This window comes from Benincasa hispida, unplaced genomic scaffold (assembly GCF_027475165.1).
Source record: "Benincasa hispida cultivar pf3 unplaced genomic scaffold, pf3_genome.v1.1 HicScf1848, whole genome shotgun sequence".
In the NCBI taxonomy this organism is placed as follows: domain Eukaryota; kingdom Viridiplantae; phylum Streptophyta; class Magnoliopsida; order Cucurbitales; family Cucurbitaceae; genus Benincasa; species Benincasa hispida.
In genome coordinates this window covers 1,566,421-1,585,818 of record NW_028326240.1, presented here as the reverse complement: position 1 = coordinate 1,585,818, position 19,398 = coordinate 1,566,421, and the positions used below count along the sequence as shown (strand labels likewise).

Genomic DNA, 19,398 nt, shown 5'->3' with positions numbered 1-19,398 from the left:
CACTCATAAGTACAGTTGGGCCAATAACCATTATGCCTTTGTAGTTACATTTAACTCCTTAAGTATCACTGATCCCTCTAATGAACATAAGTCATAGTTCTACTATAACTAAGTCCTCTCTTTCAAAGAGAAGTTGTGGCCACTATGTTCAAGACCCGGAATCAGCCTTTAAGGGAGCAATCTATCTACTTACCCCTGCTTCAGGGAAGAAGTGAATTTCATCTTGTGTAATTGAGTTGCCAACTCTCAAATCAGACAAATCCCCAAAAAGGTAGGCATGTTGAGTTGGAAATCTAGCCACTCTCACCCACACTAATCAAGGAATGCCCTCAAAGGCAAGAGTTCCCAAAACACTCAAGATTGAGGTCATGTCACCTATGGTCGTTTAGGTGAGATGTAAGTCTCAAGTATCAACGACATTATATACAGAGACGAATCATCTTGTGGTTCGGTCTTATATAAACTCTTTGTATAGGACACCTTCGCTCGCATGTCTCCACATGAATGGTCAGGATCTACCATTCGTAGTAGTTCACAACACTTGCAAACCTCTACAAAGCGGTTCGTATCCGTAGTATCACCAGGGTCGGGTATCCTTCCTTAATCCTTATACTATATACCTTTTTAGGTTTTCACTTAGAGCATGATCCACTTGTATATCTCGTATACATGCTTAAGTTTACATACAATAACAATGGAGCTTTGTTTATTGGATATGAGTAAAGCCAAATAAAATAACTCTAATTTTATTCATAACAATGTGTACAGTTTACAAATTATGAGACTCTGGGAGAATTAGGACACCAATCCCAACATATACTACCCTTCATAACAAATTGACAGTTGGCTAAAACAAATAAACTAAAGTACAACAATAGTACTTAATATTGTTTAATTAAGAATATGTTGTTAATTTGTTCTATTTGATAAGATTGGGCTAAAATATAAGGGGATACGAAAAAAGTTATTAACAAAACTTTTTTTAAGTACAATAGAGATAGGCAGATTTAAACCATAAATCTCTTGGTCACTAATACATTCATATGTCATTTGGCTATGTTCGCATTGGCCAAGCTTACTTTGAAAAGGCTTTACAAGATGATTTAATTTTTGTTATTATTATATAACCTAATAATTTGTGGTCAAACCCTACCATCAGGGTTTCAATATACAAGCTATGATTAAAAAAAAATATGAGAATTTGATCCTAAAATAAAGTTAAATTACAAATTTAGTCTTTCAACTTTAAGATTGTGTCTATTTGATATATGCACTTTTTATGATACAAATTTAAATTTTGGATTTCCAATTTTAAATAATTTACATATGTATCCACCACAAAATTGAAAGTTTAAAGTTTCATTAGACATAATATCTAATAAGATCAATACTTATTAGATGTAAAATTGAAAGTTCATAAACGAATTAAACACTTTCTACAATTTTCAAGAATAATCAACTATGGACTTTTAAAAGTTAAATAATCAAATAGGCAACTAAGCTTATATGATTCATAATTGAAATACAAACCTTTAATTTAAACTTTTAATACAAACTTGCGTTCCAAACTATACTTAGACAAAAAGGGGAAGGAAAAATTTAAATTACATTTCACACTCGTAAGTACACCTGTAGCTTGAAGCTCCAACGGTACATGAATAATTAATTAAACGCTTTAATTACATTATTCACCATCCGTTAACTGTCGGACACTCCACTAAAGACCGACAGCTGCACTCTTCGCACTACAGATATATTTTTGTGTCCATTGGATATAACCAATCAACAGTACGATGACCCTTTACAAATTGCTCATAAGTACAGCTTGGCCAAATTATCGTTTTGCCTCTGTAGTTATATCTAACTCCTTAAATACCATTGATCCCTCTAATGAACAATAGATCATAGTCCTACTATGATTAAACCCCTCTCGGGCAAGGAGAAGGTGTGATGCCACATTGTTCAAGACCCGGAATCAGCCCTTAAGGGAGTAATTTATCTACTTATCCCTACTTTGAGGAAAGAGTGAATTCCATCTTGTGTAGCTGTATTCCCAGTTCCCAATAAGATGAATCCTCAAAATGGTAAGTTTGTTGAGTCGGCGATCTGGCCACTCTCACCCATACAAATCAAAGGACTGCCCTCATAGGCAGGAGTTCATAACTCACTCAGAATTTAGGTCATGTTACCTATGGTCATCCTAGTGAAATGTAAGTCTCAATTATGAGCGGTGAAATATAATGAGCTAAACAATTCGTGTCTGGTCTTATACAAACTTTTTTGTATAGAATATTCCCGCTCGCATGTCTAATATATGAATGATCAGAATCAGATCATTTATAGCACTTTACAACATTTGTAACACCTACAAAGTGGACCATACTCATAGTGTCACCAGGATAAAGTACCTAGCCTTATCCATATACTACAGACCATTAAGGTTATCACTTAAACATGATCCACCTGTATGTCTCCATATACATGTTTAAGTTACAATGATAACTTTGGATGTTAGTTTATATGTTTGTGGTTAATAAACTAAAATATCACATATCTTATAGACATAGTGAATATATCATATATCTTATTAATCACATAAAGAGTTTGTTCATACAATGTTTACAAACTAGGACCCTATGAGATTTATGGCATTAACTCCAACATTACCTCGTGTCTAACTAGTGTGTGGCAGCTCGCACAAGATATTCCTAAGCGTCAGAACATGCTGGCTTCACCTCTGCGACGGGTGCTTGTCCACACTTAGCCTCCGCTGGTCAGCTACTTGCTTATGCGTGGGTTGCAGCTGCCTGCTTGTTCATCCAACCAAAATTTTATATTTCACTTTCAGCTTGAATAACTTAAACTTTAGACACAATCTCATGAAATTTCCTTCTTGGAACTCATTCCTAAACGTCTAACTAGCTTACTTTAGAATCCCAACCTTTGATTTTTCTCCATGAGTTTGAAATTTATAAATCTTTCGACTCATCCATGTAGCCTAAGATTCTTGAAAAATTGAAGAATTTCCTCAACCTTCAGCTCAATTCCATGGGAAATCTTCTTCCAACAGCCTTGAATTAGCTTCCTCACAGTTCAGGCTTCAAATCAGTGGCAACTCTTCTTTCTTAGCATGATTAAAATGCCCAAACTAAGCTTTACACTTCAAACTTCCTTATATACTCAGGCTGCATGGTCACTAAGCTTCCTTAAGGTGACAACTGATGAACTAACTCATTATCATGGCTTCTAAACATGCCACTTAGCCCATTAATTGGGTGATTAAGATGAATGCTTAAGTCCTTCATCAACGCCCAGGTTTGCGTCCCATCTTCTTTTTCTTCTCGGCCAACACGTACCCCGACTAACATCATATTCCCTTGCTCATGCATCACTAACCAATGCATATGCTGGATTTACTCTTAGACACTTGTGCTTAGGCTTGTTGCTCATAAACAGCTCCTTTAACTTCTAATACGCCTCAGCATCTACCATGCATTCACCTAGGCAGACTTCTAAACTTAAAATCATACTTGTCCTCAAGCATGCGTTATATTTAAGAAATTCTAACTCACCTTCATACTTTCCTTAGCGATGACCAGCTTCTTAGAATATAATTTACACACACCTTTGACCATCACCGCAATGCTCTCCTCCACTTTTGCTGCTTTTTCAAAAAGATCTTTTCTAAGTTAAATCCGGCAAGCCTTTGCTCAAAAAATTTTTATTCATTCATCGCAATTTTGTGTTTAGCTTTTAAGAATGCATTCATTCAAAAATACTTCAAAACTTTGCGATGGCTTATTCAACTGCGGCGTTGAACCTGGTTACGCCCTTCGTTTTGGCTTACTCCCACATGTGTCATGCGGGCATCCAACTTCGGTCGTGTTCCATATTCAACTTAACTCTTGTCTCATTTGTTAAGAAGTTGCCCTGACCATTGGAACTTCCGGCAATTGTTGGGCGCATGCGGCCGTCATGTGCTTAGAATTACCTTCAGCTCTTTTGCGACTGATTGCCCTTCTACCTTGGGGTCAACATTGGCTTTCAGCGCATTGCCTACACTTCAATATTGTTTGCAACCTGGTCGCACAAGCAGCAATACTTCCAAGATAAAAAAGTTTGCTCGCAGAGACACAAAACTTGACAAATATTTAGCTGCCAAGTCCCCTGCAACGGCGCCAAAAACTTGGTGGCGGGAAATTAGAAGTCAATTTTACTCGACAACCAAAATCCCGTGGACGTGGTATGCGATGCATGTTCCTAAGATATGCGTTGATAGTCATGTGTCGATGGTCATGCGTTGGAATGATAATGCATTAATGAATGTATGCGATGACCATGGGTCCTGCCACAAGTTTTCTTATGCTGGAACTAAGCATAATTCCAACGCAAGTTTCTTGGGTAATCCGAGGTCGAACACAGGGACTTGTAGCTATATGATTATGGTAATGTGCAGGCGGTAGTTTAAATAAAAGAATGGAAGGGATGTTGCTAAGTTAATCCTACTCCTATTCCTATCTAACAGGCAACGCAATGAGAATATGCATGAAAGGTAGAGATACGACAAATCTTGACATAAAATAAATGTGTGAGAAAATAGACAAAATGCGGAGAAGATTTCATTGCAATACTTAAGAGTGACCGCAAGGGCAACCTTAGTCAACGCAAGCCATGTGATGATGCTATACGCACTAAAAGCCTAAATGTAGGACGTATGCGGTGTGTATGCATAAGTGTCAAGATGACCGCATATCGCCACCATATCCTACTTCCTGGACACAGCCATTGTCCTCTCCGCAGGGTGCATACGCTGTGTAATAACAAACAGAGCTCATTCCTAAGTCTTCATTCTTGCTTATGCAAACCTAATCTAGCCCTCTCGAGCATCAATTCTAACCTAGCTCTCTCGAGTCATTAAGGTCTTTCTTTAGACTCTCTCTCGAGTAGCTCTAAAGGTGTGATGGGTGTATACATAAGACAAGGTAGCCGCATGAACTTAGTTGACACAAGATTATTCCTATTTGCTTAATGTGACCAACCACTTACCCTCCCAGGTAGTTGGTTGTTGTTGACTTTACTCACAGAAAAGCATTGCGTTAGCCTATAGACAGGCATTGTCGCAGTTTCACACTAAGAAAATAAGGTTTTCTCATGCACTCACGCAATGCACACCTCTCAGTGGGTTACTACATGTTTCATATCTCTAATCCACACGACTAAGTATGCGATACTCTAGCAGTCTCACTAAGTTTTGCAATGAAAATAAAGATGCTAAGCAAAGAAGATAGAGATGGAGTCGAAGGAATAGAGAAATGCATTGAAAACAAATTGTATTAATTCCTTAATTCCAAAATGTCACACAATACAATATGAGAAAAGAAAGGAAAAGGAAATGACCAGCTGGAAGCAAAGATTTGTTCCCAGCGGATGTGCGTCAAGGCTGGTGGTGGTGCCATGCATGGGCAGAGGAACTGACTCTCTCGAGATCTAGCTCTGGTTGAAGGCTCCGGTCGTCACTTGGAATGGATGAAGGAGGTGAAGAACTCTCAGCTATCATCTCACGCGTTTGTCTGGATTGCAAGGATTCGCCCTAGGCGAAGCTCAGGCGAAAACCTTGGATGTCTTGAATTTCTGCTCATCAGCTTCTATTTATAGAGCTTGAGTCACCGACAACATTAATTGGACTGCTCTGAGTCTGACATTCGGTGCTTTAATCCTTTTCTGAATCTCTGCTACTAACGGCGTGGTAGGTGAAATGTCAACATCATCTTTTGGATTTTCTCGAGGTAGATGCGTTGATACGTTCATTCCACCTACCTTGCGTTGATCCCATTAGTTTACGTTGTCGCATAGCCACAATCATTCAATGGCCACATTCGCTTAATACCGCAACTCTACATGATGACCGCAATCGCTTGAGGGGCGTAACTCCTATGCGATGGACGCATACAGCTGATTACCGCAAAATCCATGCGTTGATCGATGCATTTTCCTTTGCGATTGAGTGTTTCTTTACATGCGGTCGTCTATACGGTGGTTCGGTTTCCGCGTTTGCGTTCATTTCCTACATTGGCTATAAAAATAGAATATTGAACGCATAATTAACGCAAAGTAACGGGTTAGCTGAGATTCATCATACTGATCGATGGAAGCTCTTTTTCTCGTGAATTATTAACATGATTGCCGCATATTTTGCCTAACAACCTTCATAATTTTAAGTAAAAGGCCTAAGATGATATGCATTTCTGCATGTCATCAGCTTCTAAAGAAAAAGAGCTTGCGTCGATCAGTATGATGAATCTCAGCTAACCCGGTACTTTACCTCATTATCATGGCTTCTAAACATGCCACTTAGCCCATTAATTGGGTGATTAAGATGAATGCTTAAGTCCTTCATCAACGCCCAGGTTTGCGTCCCATCTTCTCTTTCTTCTCGGCCAATGCATACCCCAGTTAACGTCACATTCCCTTGCTCATGCATCACTAACCAATGCATATGCTGGATTTAATCTTAGACACTTGTGCTTAGGCTTGTTGCTCATAAACACCTCCCTTAACTTCTAATACGCCTCAGTATCTACCATGAGTTCACCTAGGCAAACATAACTGTCCACATACTGTCCATCCTAGGCCTTCAGTGGCCTCTAAAGGCCGTTGACTTATACCTTCTATTACACTTGGCCAATTTCCACCATTAGGCTCTTAAGCCTACAGATGCTTATGTGTTCCTCACTTTTATGTTTCTGATTCTCTTCTAATTGTTAGCTTTATTATCTTTTCCGGTAGCACAACTTCTAACACTTAGGAAAATTCCCACTTCCCTTTCAACCTGTCATTGCGCTTACCTTCACCTGCCATAGCTTTCCCAAATTTTGTCTAAGTGTTAGCTACCCTTTATTACTCGAGAGTACTCCATTTCAAGACCTAAAAATATTTTTCCTTATCTCTACCTCACACACATACTCATTATAACTTCCATAATATTTCAACTACTACAACCATTATAACTACTTACACACTAGATTTAAAACACATGCTAGAATAATTAAACACATAATTAAGAGGACTTAAACTGTTGAATCAACACCAACACGCAGCGGAAGTGAACAGGATCCATAAGTACTCTAATTCATTAATTTTGGTTGAAAAGAAACGTGCTAAAAACAGAGTATAATGGGTTTCAAAAATATACCTTGGTCGAACCATCGAAATTTCTATTTTCAGCTGCTAAATCCTCTGAATCCTTGTGTAGACCACTACAAGATCTTCCCTACTCTTCTCTTAGTGCTCTAGATTGAGTTGTGGGACCCAAAATAAGCTGGAATCAAAGGGAATATGGAGAAAGCTCACTAAACCAACCTATTGAAGAACACCTTCTTCATCCGAATTTTTCAGTAAAAATTCAATCGGTTCATCCTCTATTCTTCACTCCAATCTCTTCAATATATTGCAGACTATCATGCAAAGAGATGTGTTGCATGGGATGCAGCTCATGCTTGGATTAAACCAAAAGAAGAGGTGGTGGGTTCCTTGTAAGCTAGTTGAAAATGAATATGAAAAACCCATATTTAATTTTGTGTAGTTTTCCAATTTCCAAAATCTATTTTGATTTTAAAATCATATTTTATTTCTAAAAACAAAATTTTTTAATTTTACAAATTAATTTTCTAATATAATTATTTAAATAATTTAAATAGTTCTGATTAATTTGTATCCAATATTAAATCAATTTTTACACAAATTCATCTTGATATATTTAAATCATATTTAAATATATTTTCTCCAATTCCATTTTATTCTAATTTGAACGTTTCAAATTAACTTATCACACTACTCTAGAGCTAATCCATTTCTGAGCTAGAAGGGAGACCTCATGGACCTACAGATCATGGGCTCCAACGATCCGAGATTAATCGGCTAAACTCATTAGATCGATCTAACCCTATTCGTAAACTAATGAGTCACTTCACTAAAGCCTTGAACTCCCCTCACTGTAGACATATTATGTCCACTCGATATAACCATGATTAGTAAGTTAACCCTTCACAGGTTGTTCGTAATAATGGCCGGGTCAAATCTCTGTTTTACCCCCGAAATTACCTCTTGTTCTTTAAGTCCCACTGATCCCCTAATGAACAATTATTTTGTGATCCAATCACAAAACCGAGTCCCTCTCATGCCAAATGAGAGGGTGGGATCCCTTGTTCAAGCCCCAGAATCAGCACTTAAGGGAACAACCTCTCTAAGATCCCTAAAGTGGGTAGGAGTGAATTCCCTCTTGCACCCTATGTCCTCGGCTATCTATTCGGTCTTACCCCTGAAATAGCAATCATATTAAGCCAGCGTTGTTGAGTCAATCCTCACCTATGCAAATCTAAGGACAATCTCGAATAAACAGGAGTTCATAGTTAGCTTAGGATTAAGGTCAAGTTCCCTAGGTCATCGCTTTGAAATAGCCAGTCTTAAACAGTAAACAACGTTATAAAGTAAGAGTGACTCATTTCGTAGTCCGATCTTGTACAAACTCTTTTGCACAAGAACACCCCTACTCCTCATGTGCAACATGAACGAATTAGGATCACTTCGTTTACAGCACTTTATAACTCCTTGTAACAACTATAGAGTAGGTCGTATCCAATAGTGTTACCATAATAAGGTACCCAACATTATCCATGTACTATATATCATTTTGACTATTTACTCGATCCTGATCCACCTTTATGTTTCCACATAAAGTTCAAGTACTCATCCAATAGTCAAGGGACTTTTAGGTTTATTGGATTTCTATTCAAGCAATAGATCTATTCAATAGCACCTTTATAGAATTTTTATAATAAGCTTCATTGTTTACATACCACGAGTTTTAGGACATAAAACCCAACAAACTCCCACTTGGACTAAAACTCCAGTGGTAACTTATACATCTGATATATAAGACTGAGTTTTTGAGTTTTATAGAGAAATACAATAAACTAGGGCATCCCATATCCATATTTTACCATTCGGTATCTCTATACCCGATACTTCTCCCACATGCCCTAGGTTATCTAGTATTTCTAGTCCTACTAGGCAATTCTCAAACACTTTAGCCGAGAGAATTATTATAAACATGTTAGTATACAATAGGTTTTTGATAAAACTATAAAGGGATGGCATCTTAATCTCAATAATAGCCAGGAAGGACACTTTCCTCCTACTACATTGAGGTACTCTCAACTCTTTGAGCAAGATGCATCTGACCTGTCTCAACAACTCTTTGTTAACAGTCAGATCTAGAAATCTTTAAACTTTCTATACTTTGATCTAGCCATTTAGATATCTGAATATCTACAAATGGCTTTTAACAATTTTATTTTCAACAGAGGTTAGAACAAACATAATTTTTTGGAAAAAAAAAACATTTCATTTACTACAAAAATATCTACAATTTTTTCTATACAAGTTTTAACAATTAAAAACGAGTAGCAATTTCTCCCACTGGATGAGCTGAGTAAATGGTCCTAGGGACAAGTTAGCCTAGCTACCTTTCTCTGCTCTCTTCTCAACAAGATATTGAGGGCAGTGTCTCCTTCAGTTCCTTTCATCGTTGCAATAGAAACAGTTCCCTTTGTAGTGCTATCTTTGCCTTTCAATCTAGTAGGCTTCTTCTTCCCTTTCCCTTTGCCTTTCTTCACAAGAATACTCTTACTCTTTGAAGAGGAGGCAACATCAGGCTTGGAGGATATTCCTCTCTTTTTGGCAGTAGTAACATTTACTTCTGGCACCAGACCCTTTGTTCTCAACATTGTTTGGTAAGCCTATAGTTCATTCAGTAGAGTAGTCAAATTTTATTCATAAATGCATTCAGAATTGCAGAAAACTCTTCGGAAGAGATTCTAGAATAAAACCAACTTGACTTCTCTCGTCCATGACAGCATCATTTATTTCTTCCATATTAAAGTGGACCATCATGTCCAGGATATGTTCACAAACATTGGTCCTCACTTTGATGCGACTGTTGTAAACGTACTTAATGGCATCCCTCGCAGAGATTCTATAATCTCTTTGGCAGTACTCATATCCTCATGCTTCTTTTGTTAACACATCAGATAAGATGGCAAGGATATAAGCATAGGCTATATCATTAGCCTTGACCCATCTATCATATACATCCCGAACATTTTGGTTTGTGTTAGAGCTAGGAATGGGAGGACAATCCTCAGTTAAGACAAACCACAAATTGTCTATCACAAATATCATGTTCAAATTTGATTTCTAATTCACATAATTATCCTCAATGAGTTTATCTGATGCCAACACTTGTATTAATGAACTTGTCATTTTGAAATTTTATATCCAATCAAGCAATTTTAATAATTTACCCAAGATTATTCTTTTGCAACGATACTACATCAAGACATTCTTGACTAAATACTACCTCCATAATAACTCATATTCCGATAGTCATTTAGGTACCGCTTTTGATCAAACATTATTAACACTTAAGAAATCTGTAAGTGTAGACCCGCCATTTTCGGATCTTATAGAACGATATGGGTATCGCTCCGAAATGGAAAATAATACCCAAGATGAAACTATAAAACCGTATTCATTTTACTGAAGCCTGTGTTGTTTCAAATCCTATGTTACAACCCTCCGTAAGGATAGTCGTCGTTAAACGACTAGCAAACGACCGCATAAAGCTAACCAGCTGGCACAATATAGGAATCTCATGGTTCAGACTAATGGAGGAGACTGCAGGATATGTGGACATATTTCCTTCACCCACTTACTATGAACTACTTCCTCCGTTCACCTTGATATTGACTCATATAAAACACATTCCAAATGGAGGTCACTTCCAGGGTGACACGAAGCGTCATATGAATCTCATGGTGCGAACTATATGGAGACGTGACAGTTGAAATCATAATCTAGATCTCTGATCGAACAACTTCCCCTTATTCACCCGAATCTAAATTTAAGCTAAAAAAACTTTTCGAAGGGAGGTCACTTCCAGGGTGACACAAAGTACCGCTTAAATCCAGACTGTGAACTCTTAGGGATGCGAGAGCTAAGAATAACATATCGCGTATGTTATTAATCTCCCACTGAAGTTTTCTAATAACTCTATCATATGGAAGTTATTCACTTTGGGTAACTACATACTTAGGTTCAATTAAAAATAACCCTAAGTCTATGTGGTTTATCCATGTATAACTCTTATAAATGGACTTAAACCTACGATATCTAGGTGATAAATGCTTTAATTACCTCACATCGCTCACGAATACTCATAAAACTGGTTACCAACGCTCAATTATTCGGTCATAATCCCCAGGTAGGAGGTGTTCCGTAGACCGTCAACTTAAATACCCCCAACCTTCGACAGGATTATATACCGGTTGAGTTTGTAATCCTAGTTTTACAAGTTTAACAACCTATTTTAACTAATTAAAATAAGTGGTTAATCTACGTGAGCATGCAGTTGTTCTTCATTATGGATTTTAAATGTCTAACCTAATTTTATAACAGTTTATAAAACTTTAGACATGTTAAACATCCACAACATACAGGTATTCAATATCTAATATAACACTTATATTAGATACAAGAAACCCTCACATGCATACTATATATTATAACAAATTATAACATACTTTCAATGCATGTCGCATGATTCCTATGGTGGGATTTTAAATCTAAATGGCATACTATATGTACATACAAGATTTATTTAATTATAACATACATCAAATGCTTAAATAATTAAACACATACTGATATGGTTTTAGTTTTGGCAAAAACAAGCAAACAAAAGCCTAACTATTACAAAAACAGCTTCAACACCGTTCGAACCGCCCTAAAACCGTTTGAACCAGACCAGTAGAGTCTGAATTGGACAACCCACAAACCATTTGAAGTTGAACCAGACCAAACCCCAAAAAACCGGTCGAACCGGCTTCTCTTGCTCTCACCCATAATCTCGTCAAGTCAGATCGTTTAGCATTGACAACCATTGTCATGCATTTGGCTTGATCGTTTAGCAACCAATGCCTATCATTTATCAAAGCTACACGATCATGTAGTATTTTCCTTCTATTGTATAGTGTCATCGTCTAGCGCCAGAGGAAGCTACATGATCGCTTAGTGTCAAACATTATCTCATAGCTCTATCGAGTACGAACAATTTACTAGACGATCGTTTAGCTCCCAATGTTTAGCATTGCATCTTGATCGTTTAGCGTGCGCCCGAGGTAAGCGATCGCCTAATGCTATCGCATAGTAATCAACGCATCGCTCAGCTGCCGCACATAGGTAAACGATCGCTTAATGTTATCGCTTAGCATTTCAATGCATCGCTTAGATACCACATGGAGGTAAACGATCGCATAGTGCTATCGCATAACAACTCAATGCATCACTTAGCTCCCGATCAAAGATAAACAATCGTGTAAGCGAGCGCTCAGTGCCATCGCATAGCTCTTCACCGTATTGCTTAGCTCCCGATCAGAGGTAAAAGATCGTGTAAGCGATTGCTCAACGCCATCGCATAGCTCTTCGCCGCGTTGCTTAGCACCCACCCTAAGCTACACGATCGTATAGTTTTTCCTTCATATTGTCTAATGCATGAAGCTAAACGATCGTTTAGCTACTGAAGCTTAACGACGATATGAACAGAGGCTGAACGTCTGGAATCTGCAACTCGGCCCCTTCGCTTGTTTCTTCGTATTGCAGCTTCATTTCAACTCTAATGACTCCAAATAAATTACAGACTCTTGGGAAGACATTAAAGCTCATCAAACAAGAGCCAATTACAAATTTAAACGAAAAATCAAAGAGAAATTAAAGGCCAAAACTCAGAAAACCATATCAGTATAGCAGTTTCATATTTTCATACAAAACACCCACCAAACCAGAATTAATCCATTGAATGCTTATAAGATGCTCTGATACCAATTGTTGGATCAACACCAGCACGCAGCAGAAGGGAACAGGATCCATAAGCACTCTAATTCATTAATTTTAGTTGAAAAGAAACATGCTAAAAATATAGTATAATGGGTTTCAAGAAGATACCTTGGCTGAACCATCGAAATCTCTATTTTCAGCTGCTAAATCCTCTGAATCCTTGTGTAGACCACCACAAGATCTTCCCTACTATCCTCTTGGTGCTCTAGATTGAGTTGTAAGACTCAAAATAAGCTGAAATCAAAGGGAATATGGAGAAAACTCACTGAACCAACCCATTGAAGAACACCTTCTTCATCCGAATTTTTCAGTAAAAATTCAATCGGTTCATCCTCTATTCTTCATTCCAATCTCTTCAATATATTACAAACTATCATGCAAAGAGATGTGCTGCATGGGATGCAGCTCATGCTTTGAGTAAATCAAAAGAAGAAGTGGTAGGTTCCATGTAAGCTAGTTGAAGATGAATATGAAAATCTCATTTTTAATTTTGTGTAATTTTTCAATTTCCAAAATCTATTTTGATTTTAAAAACATATTTTATTTCTAAAAATAACATTTATTAAATTTATAAATTAATTTCATAAATTAATTTTCTAATAAAATTAATAAATAATTATTTAAACAATTTAAATAATTCTAATTAATTTAATATCCAATATTAAATTGATTTTTACTCAAATTCATCTTCATATATTTAAATTATATTTAAATATATTTTCTCCAATTCCATTTGATTCTATTTGAACATTTCAAATTAACTTATTACGCTACTTTAGAGCTAATACATTTCCGAGCTAGTAGGGGGACCTTATGGACCTACAGATCATGGGCTCCAACGATCCGAGATTAATCGACTAAACTCATTAGACCGATCTAACTCCCATTCATAAATTAATGGGTCACTCCACTAAAGCCCACAGTTGAACTCCTCTCACTGTAGACATATTATGTCCATTCGATATAACCATAATTAGTAAGTTAACCCTTCACAGGTTATTCGTAATAACGGCTGGGTCAAATCTCTGTTTTAGCCCTGAAATTACCTCTTGTTCCTTAAGTTCTCACTGAACCCCTAATGAACAATTGTTTTGTGATCCAATCACAAAATCGAGTCCCTCTCATGCCAAATGAGAGGGCAGGATCCCTTGTTCAAGCCCTAGAATCAGCACTTAAGGGAACAACCTCTCTACTATCCCTAAAGCGGGTAGGAGTCAATTCCCTTTTGCACCCTATGTCCCTAGCTATCTATTCGGTCTTACCCCTAAAATGGCAGTCATATTGAGCCAGTGCTGTTGAGCCAACCCTCACCTATGAAAATCTATGTGCAATCCCGAATAAATAGGAGTTCATAGTTAGCTCGGGATTAAGGTTAAGTTACCTAGGTCATCGCTTTGAAATAGTCAATCTTAACTAATAAACAGCATTATAAAGTAAGAGTGACTCATTTTGTGATCTGATCTTGTACAAACTCTTTTGCATAAGGACATCCCCACTCCTCATGTCCAACATGAATGAATTAGGATCACTTCATTTGTAGCACTTTACAACTCCTTGTAACAACTACAAAGCATGCCGTATCGAATAGTGTTGCCATAATAAGGTACCCAACCTTATCCGTGTACTATAGATCATTTTGACTATTTACTCGAACCTGATCTACCTTTATGTCTCCACATAAAGTTTAAGTACTAATCCAATAATCAAGGGACTTTTAGGTTTAATAAATCTATTCAATAACACCTTTATTGAATTTTCAGAATAAGCTCCATTGTTTACATATCACGAGTTTTAGGACATAAAACCCAACATTAAACATGATTAACTAGTAAAATAGGTTTCGAGGTTTACATAAAACCATCAGATTTCATCCTTAACTCTCACGCAACCAACAACCAACCAAAACCATCGTCCTACCCTTCACCCATTACATTGACAGCACAGTATCCAAACCCATCGCCAGTAGTCGATGGCTGTGCAGCACCACACACGGCTCCATGACAGCACCATACATGCGCACTTTCTTCCCATCGCCCATCACGATATCTAATTTTTTGAGTTTTTGTCGCTCGACCTCAATTCAAAAATCTATACATTCAAAGTATAGATTTTTTAGGATTTTGAGGACTTATGACTTCTTTGAGGATGTGTTTGTTATTTGATAACTGTATTAAAAAAAAAAAAAAAAAAAAAAAAAAAAAAGAGATTTCGATATGAACCGACCTGAACCGAATCAAGACGGTTTGATTCAAAAACCAAAACCGAGAAGATTCAATTTTGGTCTGTTCAAAGACATTCAAAATTGGACAGAATCAAATTGTGCACACCCCTATAGAAATATACGAGATTGGATATGAAGAGATTGGAGGAACCGTCATAGAGATCGTTGAAGAATTTGTGCCCTCAATCATGATGATCGATCAATGAGGAACAAAGATTTCAAGAAGAAATCGCAAAAGGAAAAGAGAACCGGAGGAACTCAACAAAAACGCGGAAGAAGACGAGCAACCCCCTCTCTGATACCATATTACGCATAAATTGAGTAATCAGGGAAAAAGTGATGATATTATTGAAATTACACGTAAGGATTACAACCTTGAATTAAATATATATACTGCCCTTCATAACAAACTGACAGTTGGCTAAAACAAATAAACTAAAATACAATAATAGTACTTGATAATTTAGAAGTAGCATTTTTTTTTTTTTTGTTTAATTAAGAATATGTTGTCAATTTGTTCTATTTTATAAGATTGGGCTAAAATATAATGGGATACGCAAAAAGTTATTCAAACTTTTTTTTTTTAGTACAATAGAAGTAGACAGATTCAAACCATAAATTTTTTAGTCACTAATACATTTATATGTCATTTGGCTATGCTCTCATTGCCAAGCTAACTTTGAAAAGTCTTTATAGGATGATTGAATTTTTGTTATTATTATATAACCTAATAATTTGTTGGTCAAACCCTACTATCAAGGTTTCAGTATACAAGCTACGATTAAAAAAATATATAAGAATTTGATCTTTAAAATAAAGTTAAATTACAAATTTAGTCTTTTAACTTTAAGATTTTGTGTCTATTTGATATATGCACTTTTTATGATACAAATTTAATTTTGGATTTCTAATTTTAAAAATTTACATATGTATCCACCACAAAATTGAAAGTTTAAAGTTTCATTAGACATAATATCTAATAAGATCAATATTTATTAGGTGTAAAATTAAAAGTTCATAAATGAATTAAATACTTTCTACAATTTTGAAGAATAATCAAATATGGACTAAAGTTAAATAATCAAATAGGCAACTAAGCTTATATGATTCATAATTGAAATACAACCTTTAATTTAAACTTTTAATACAAACTTGCGTTTCAAACTATACTTAGACGAACAGGGGAAGGAAAAGTTTAAATTATATTTCACACTCAAACGACATGTCGAAATCACTACAAACAATAGATTTTTACCCAATAAAATAAAATAACTCACACCGGAAAATTCAAGAAAGCAGTTAAAACACCGGGCAACCGTCAACCACCACGCCTTTAGCGGTGGGACAACTTGCAAGCAAACAATGATCCGTGTCCACTGGATTGGAACCCCACCAATTCATATGCACTCGATCACCCAATGTAAAGTGAATGAGCACCGCCATGAACGCCACGCCGGCGTCCAACGCCGCCGATAAAATATAGTTATACCGTTGCCACCACCTCTTCCGGTACCGGAAGACGAAGTAGTTAAAGATCGTGCCGACTAAAAGCCAGGAGTTGTAATTAATCGGCGCGGCTGGGGGCATGTATGCGGTGGCGCCGAAGAGGACGGGGAGGTTGATGAGAGGAATCCAGGTTTGGTTGGGGAATAATCGGTGGATGAGATAGACGAGGAAAGGGCCGAGGAGGCCGCCGAGGAAAAACCAGTTGAGAGTTGGGTAGTTCCCTTGGGAGCCGAATATGCGCTTTGGGCCGACTAAGCCCCATATGACCGACGCGTCGAAAAAAACTCGGTCGCTTGGACAAGTCCATGGGCTGTTTGAGGAAGCGCTTTGATGGCATATGTGGTCCACGGTTGATAAAAGCCACCATGCAACGCTGATGTTCACTGTCCCAGCTAGTATTGTTCCAATCAGCTGCGTACACATGGATAGTGAAAAGGCTGTTAATTCTTGAATTGCACAATATTTAGAGATAAAAATATAGCACTACTTCCAACTAACCCCTCCTTTTCATTATTTGACACGTCATCAAATGATCTATTAATTTAAAAAGAAATTATCATGTGGCAACTATGATTGAATAATTGAGTTGAAGACCCAAAAATAGATATGCATCTAAGTATTTTTCTTTTAAAATTAATTCTTTTCAAAATCAATTTATGGAAGTGGTCATATTTATGGTATGTTTCATAAAGTGTTTAATTTTGAAAATAAGTTATTTTAGAAAAAAGTGAAATGTTTGGCAAACACTCTACTATCAAAATATATTTTAATCTGTTTCTATAAAAAAAAATTAAATAAAAATGATTTTTTGAAAAAATATTTTTTTCTCTAGTCAATCCAAATAGATACTTAAATTAAATATTTTAACCATCATGTTGTAGATTCAACATTCTACTAATTTTCTTGACAATGTTGTAGACTTAGACGAGTTGTTATATAAAATTAGTCCAAATGTAGTTGAGATATAAAAATAGATACTTTCTAATTTTTTTATTAAAATAGAATCAAGAATAAATTCTTCGGGCCGGTAAATAGTCGTTTTTATGTTATATTATAGGGAAATTATTTTAAATGACAAAATTACTGAAAATATTTATAAATAATAGCAAATTTTCATTGTTCATCTATGATAGACCGCGATATACCCTACGACAGATAAATAGTTAAATTTTGTCATATTTATAGATATTTTGTTTCATTTTTTTTATATTTGAAAAAAAAAATCCTAAGTCTAACCTTTTTGTATGGTAAATAAATTATACTTCTGAACAATGTTAGATTTCCTAGCTTTATTAGAGAGAGAGAAAAGGAGCATTTTAATTTTATTTCAGCCACTCCAACTTTTACATACATTATATCTCATACTTTAAACTTCTAAAGCATCTATTTTAGATGTCTTTGCCGCCGCCGTCGTCATAATAATAATAATAATAATATTATTATTTATTTTTAGTAGAACAATTGTGAGGATTTGATCAATCAACTTTAAAAAGTTGTTTATATTAGCTGAGTACATTATGCTTACTTTTTCTATATTATTATGTTACACAATATCTATCTATTAAATGTTGAACTCAAACTACACTACAACAAAACACATTTTTAATAAAATGTTAATTTTCTTTTAATGACAATTGATAAGTGATTAATCTGTGACATTGGAAAACTAAAAAAAAAAAAAAAAAAAAAAACTGATATCTGAAAATCAGTATTTTTTTTATCGCCAAAAATGTGATTTTTGGACTTTTATGATAGTTTTTTCTCTCACCCCCTTTATTTTAGATATGCTCTTGTGTCATGAAAAATCTTTTTTTTGTTGTAATGCTAACATATGTGACTTAAATATAGGTCATGTAGAATATTAAAATACATATTTGATGTCATGTTATCGACGTGATGAGAATCAAAATTGTTATATATTTTAAAGTTGATGTTTTGAAAATTTAGATACCAAAATAAACTAATTTTTAATAAAAGAGTAAAAGTGTACCTGAACAAGGAACATGGACCTAGGAGGGATCTTCATGTAATGCCCTAATTTGAAATCACTCAGAAAGCTGACTGCTTGAGCCATGCTTATATACCCATAAGTCTTGAAGCACACATTGGCTATTGGCCTTCCAGGTAATATCACTCCCATCAAATACTCTGTTATAATATTCAGCCCTGGAGTCTGTTCCATACATAATAAAATTTCTTAACTAAATCAAATTTTATGAAATTTTTTATATAAAAAATTATAAGACAAAAACCACTATTAATGACGGAAAAATTATAGTGCCCCACGCCCTACATTTTTTGCTTCATCATAATATGTTTATATTTAAACGAGCCTTTCTCTTGAGTAGATGGTCCGCTGCCAAAATGAATTTAGTTTAGTGGTATTGATATACACTCTGATCTAAGAAGTCAGAGGTTCAATCCCCTTTCCCACCGTTGTTGTACTCAAAAAAAAAAAAAAGAAAAAGAAAAGAAAACTAGATGGTGCACAGAGAAGGATAATGATTATGTGTGACTACGTTGTACCTAATTCAATGCCTCCCATTTTTCTAATATAACAAAAATAAAATATAAAATTAAATTAAAAAACAATTGCCACTAGCAAACTTTTATTGAGTGTAGCTTTAGATGTATAAAAGATGAGTGCAACTCACATTGCACCTCAGTTTTTTCCATTTGATATAGATGAAATTTTTCAATGTGGACACGACCCTATATTA

The 19,398-nt window shown here is 35.8% G+C and overlaps 1 pseudogene across 1 annotated transcript; it reads right to left on the bottom strand.

Annotated features, from left to right (window-relative positions):
• Positions 1 to 16,357: 16,357 nt before the first annotated feature.
• On the bottom strand, positions 16,358 to 18,860 carry LOC150030536 (oligopeptide transporter 4 pseudogene; annotated as a pseudogene). The gene is made up of 2 exons (XR_016526796.1): positions 18,669 to 18,860; positions 16,358 to 17,089 (listed from the first exon to the last, which is right to left on the bottom strand). The product of XR_016526796.1 is annotated as an oligopeptide transporter 4 pseudogene (transcript).
• Between the last annotated feature and the right edge of the window lie 538 nt (positions 18,861 to 19,398).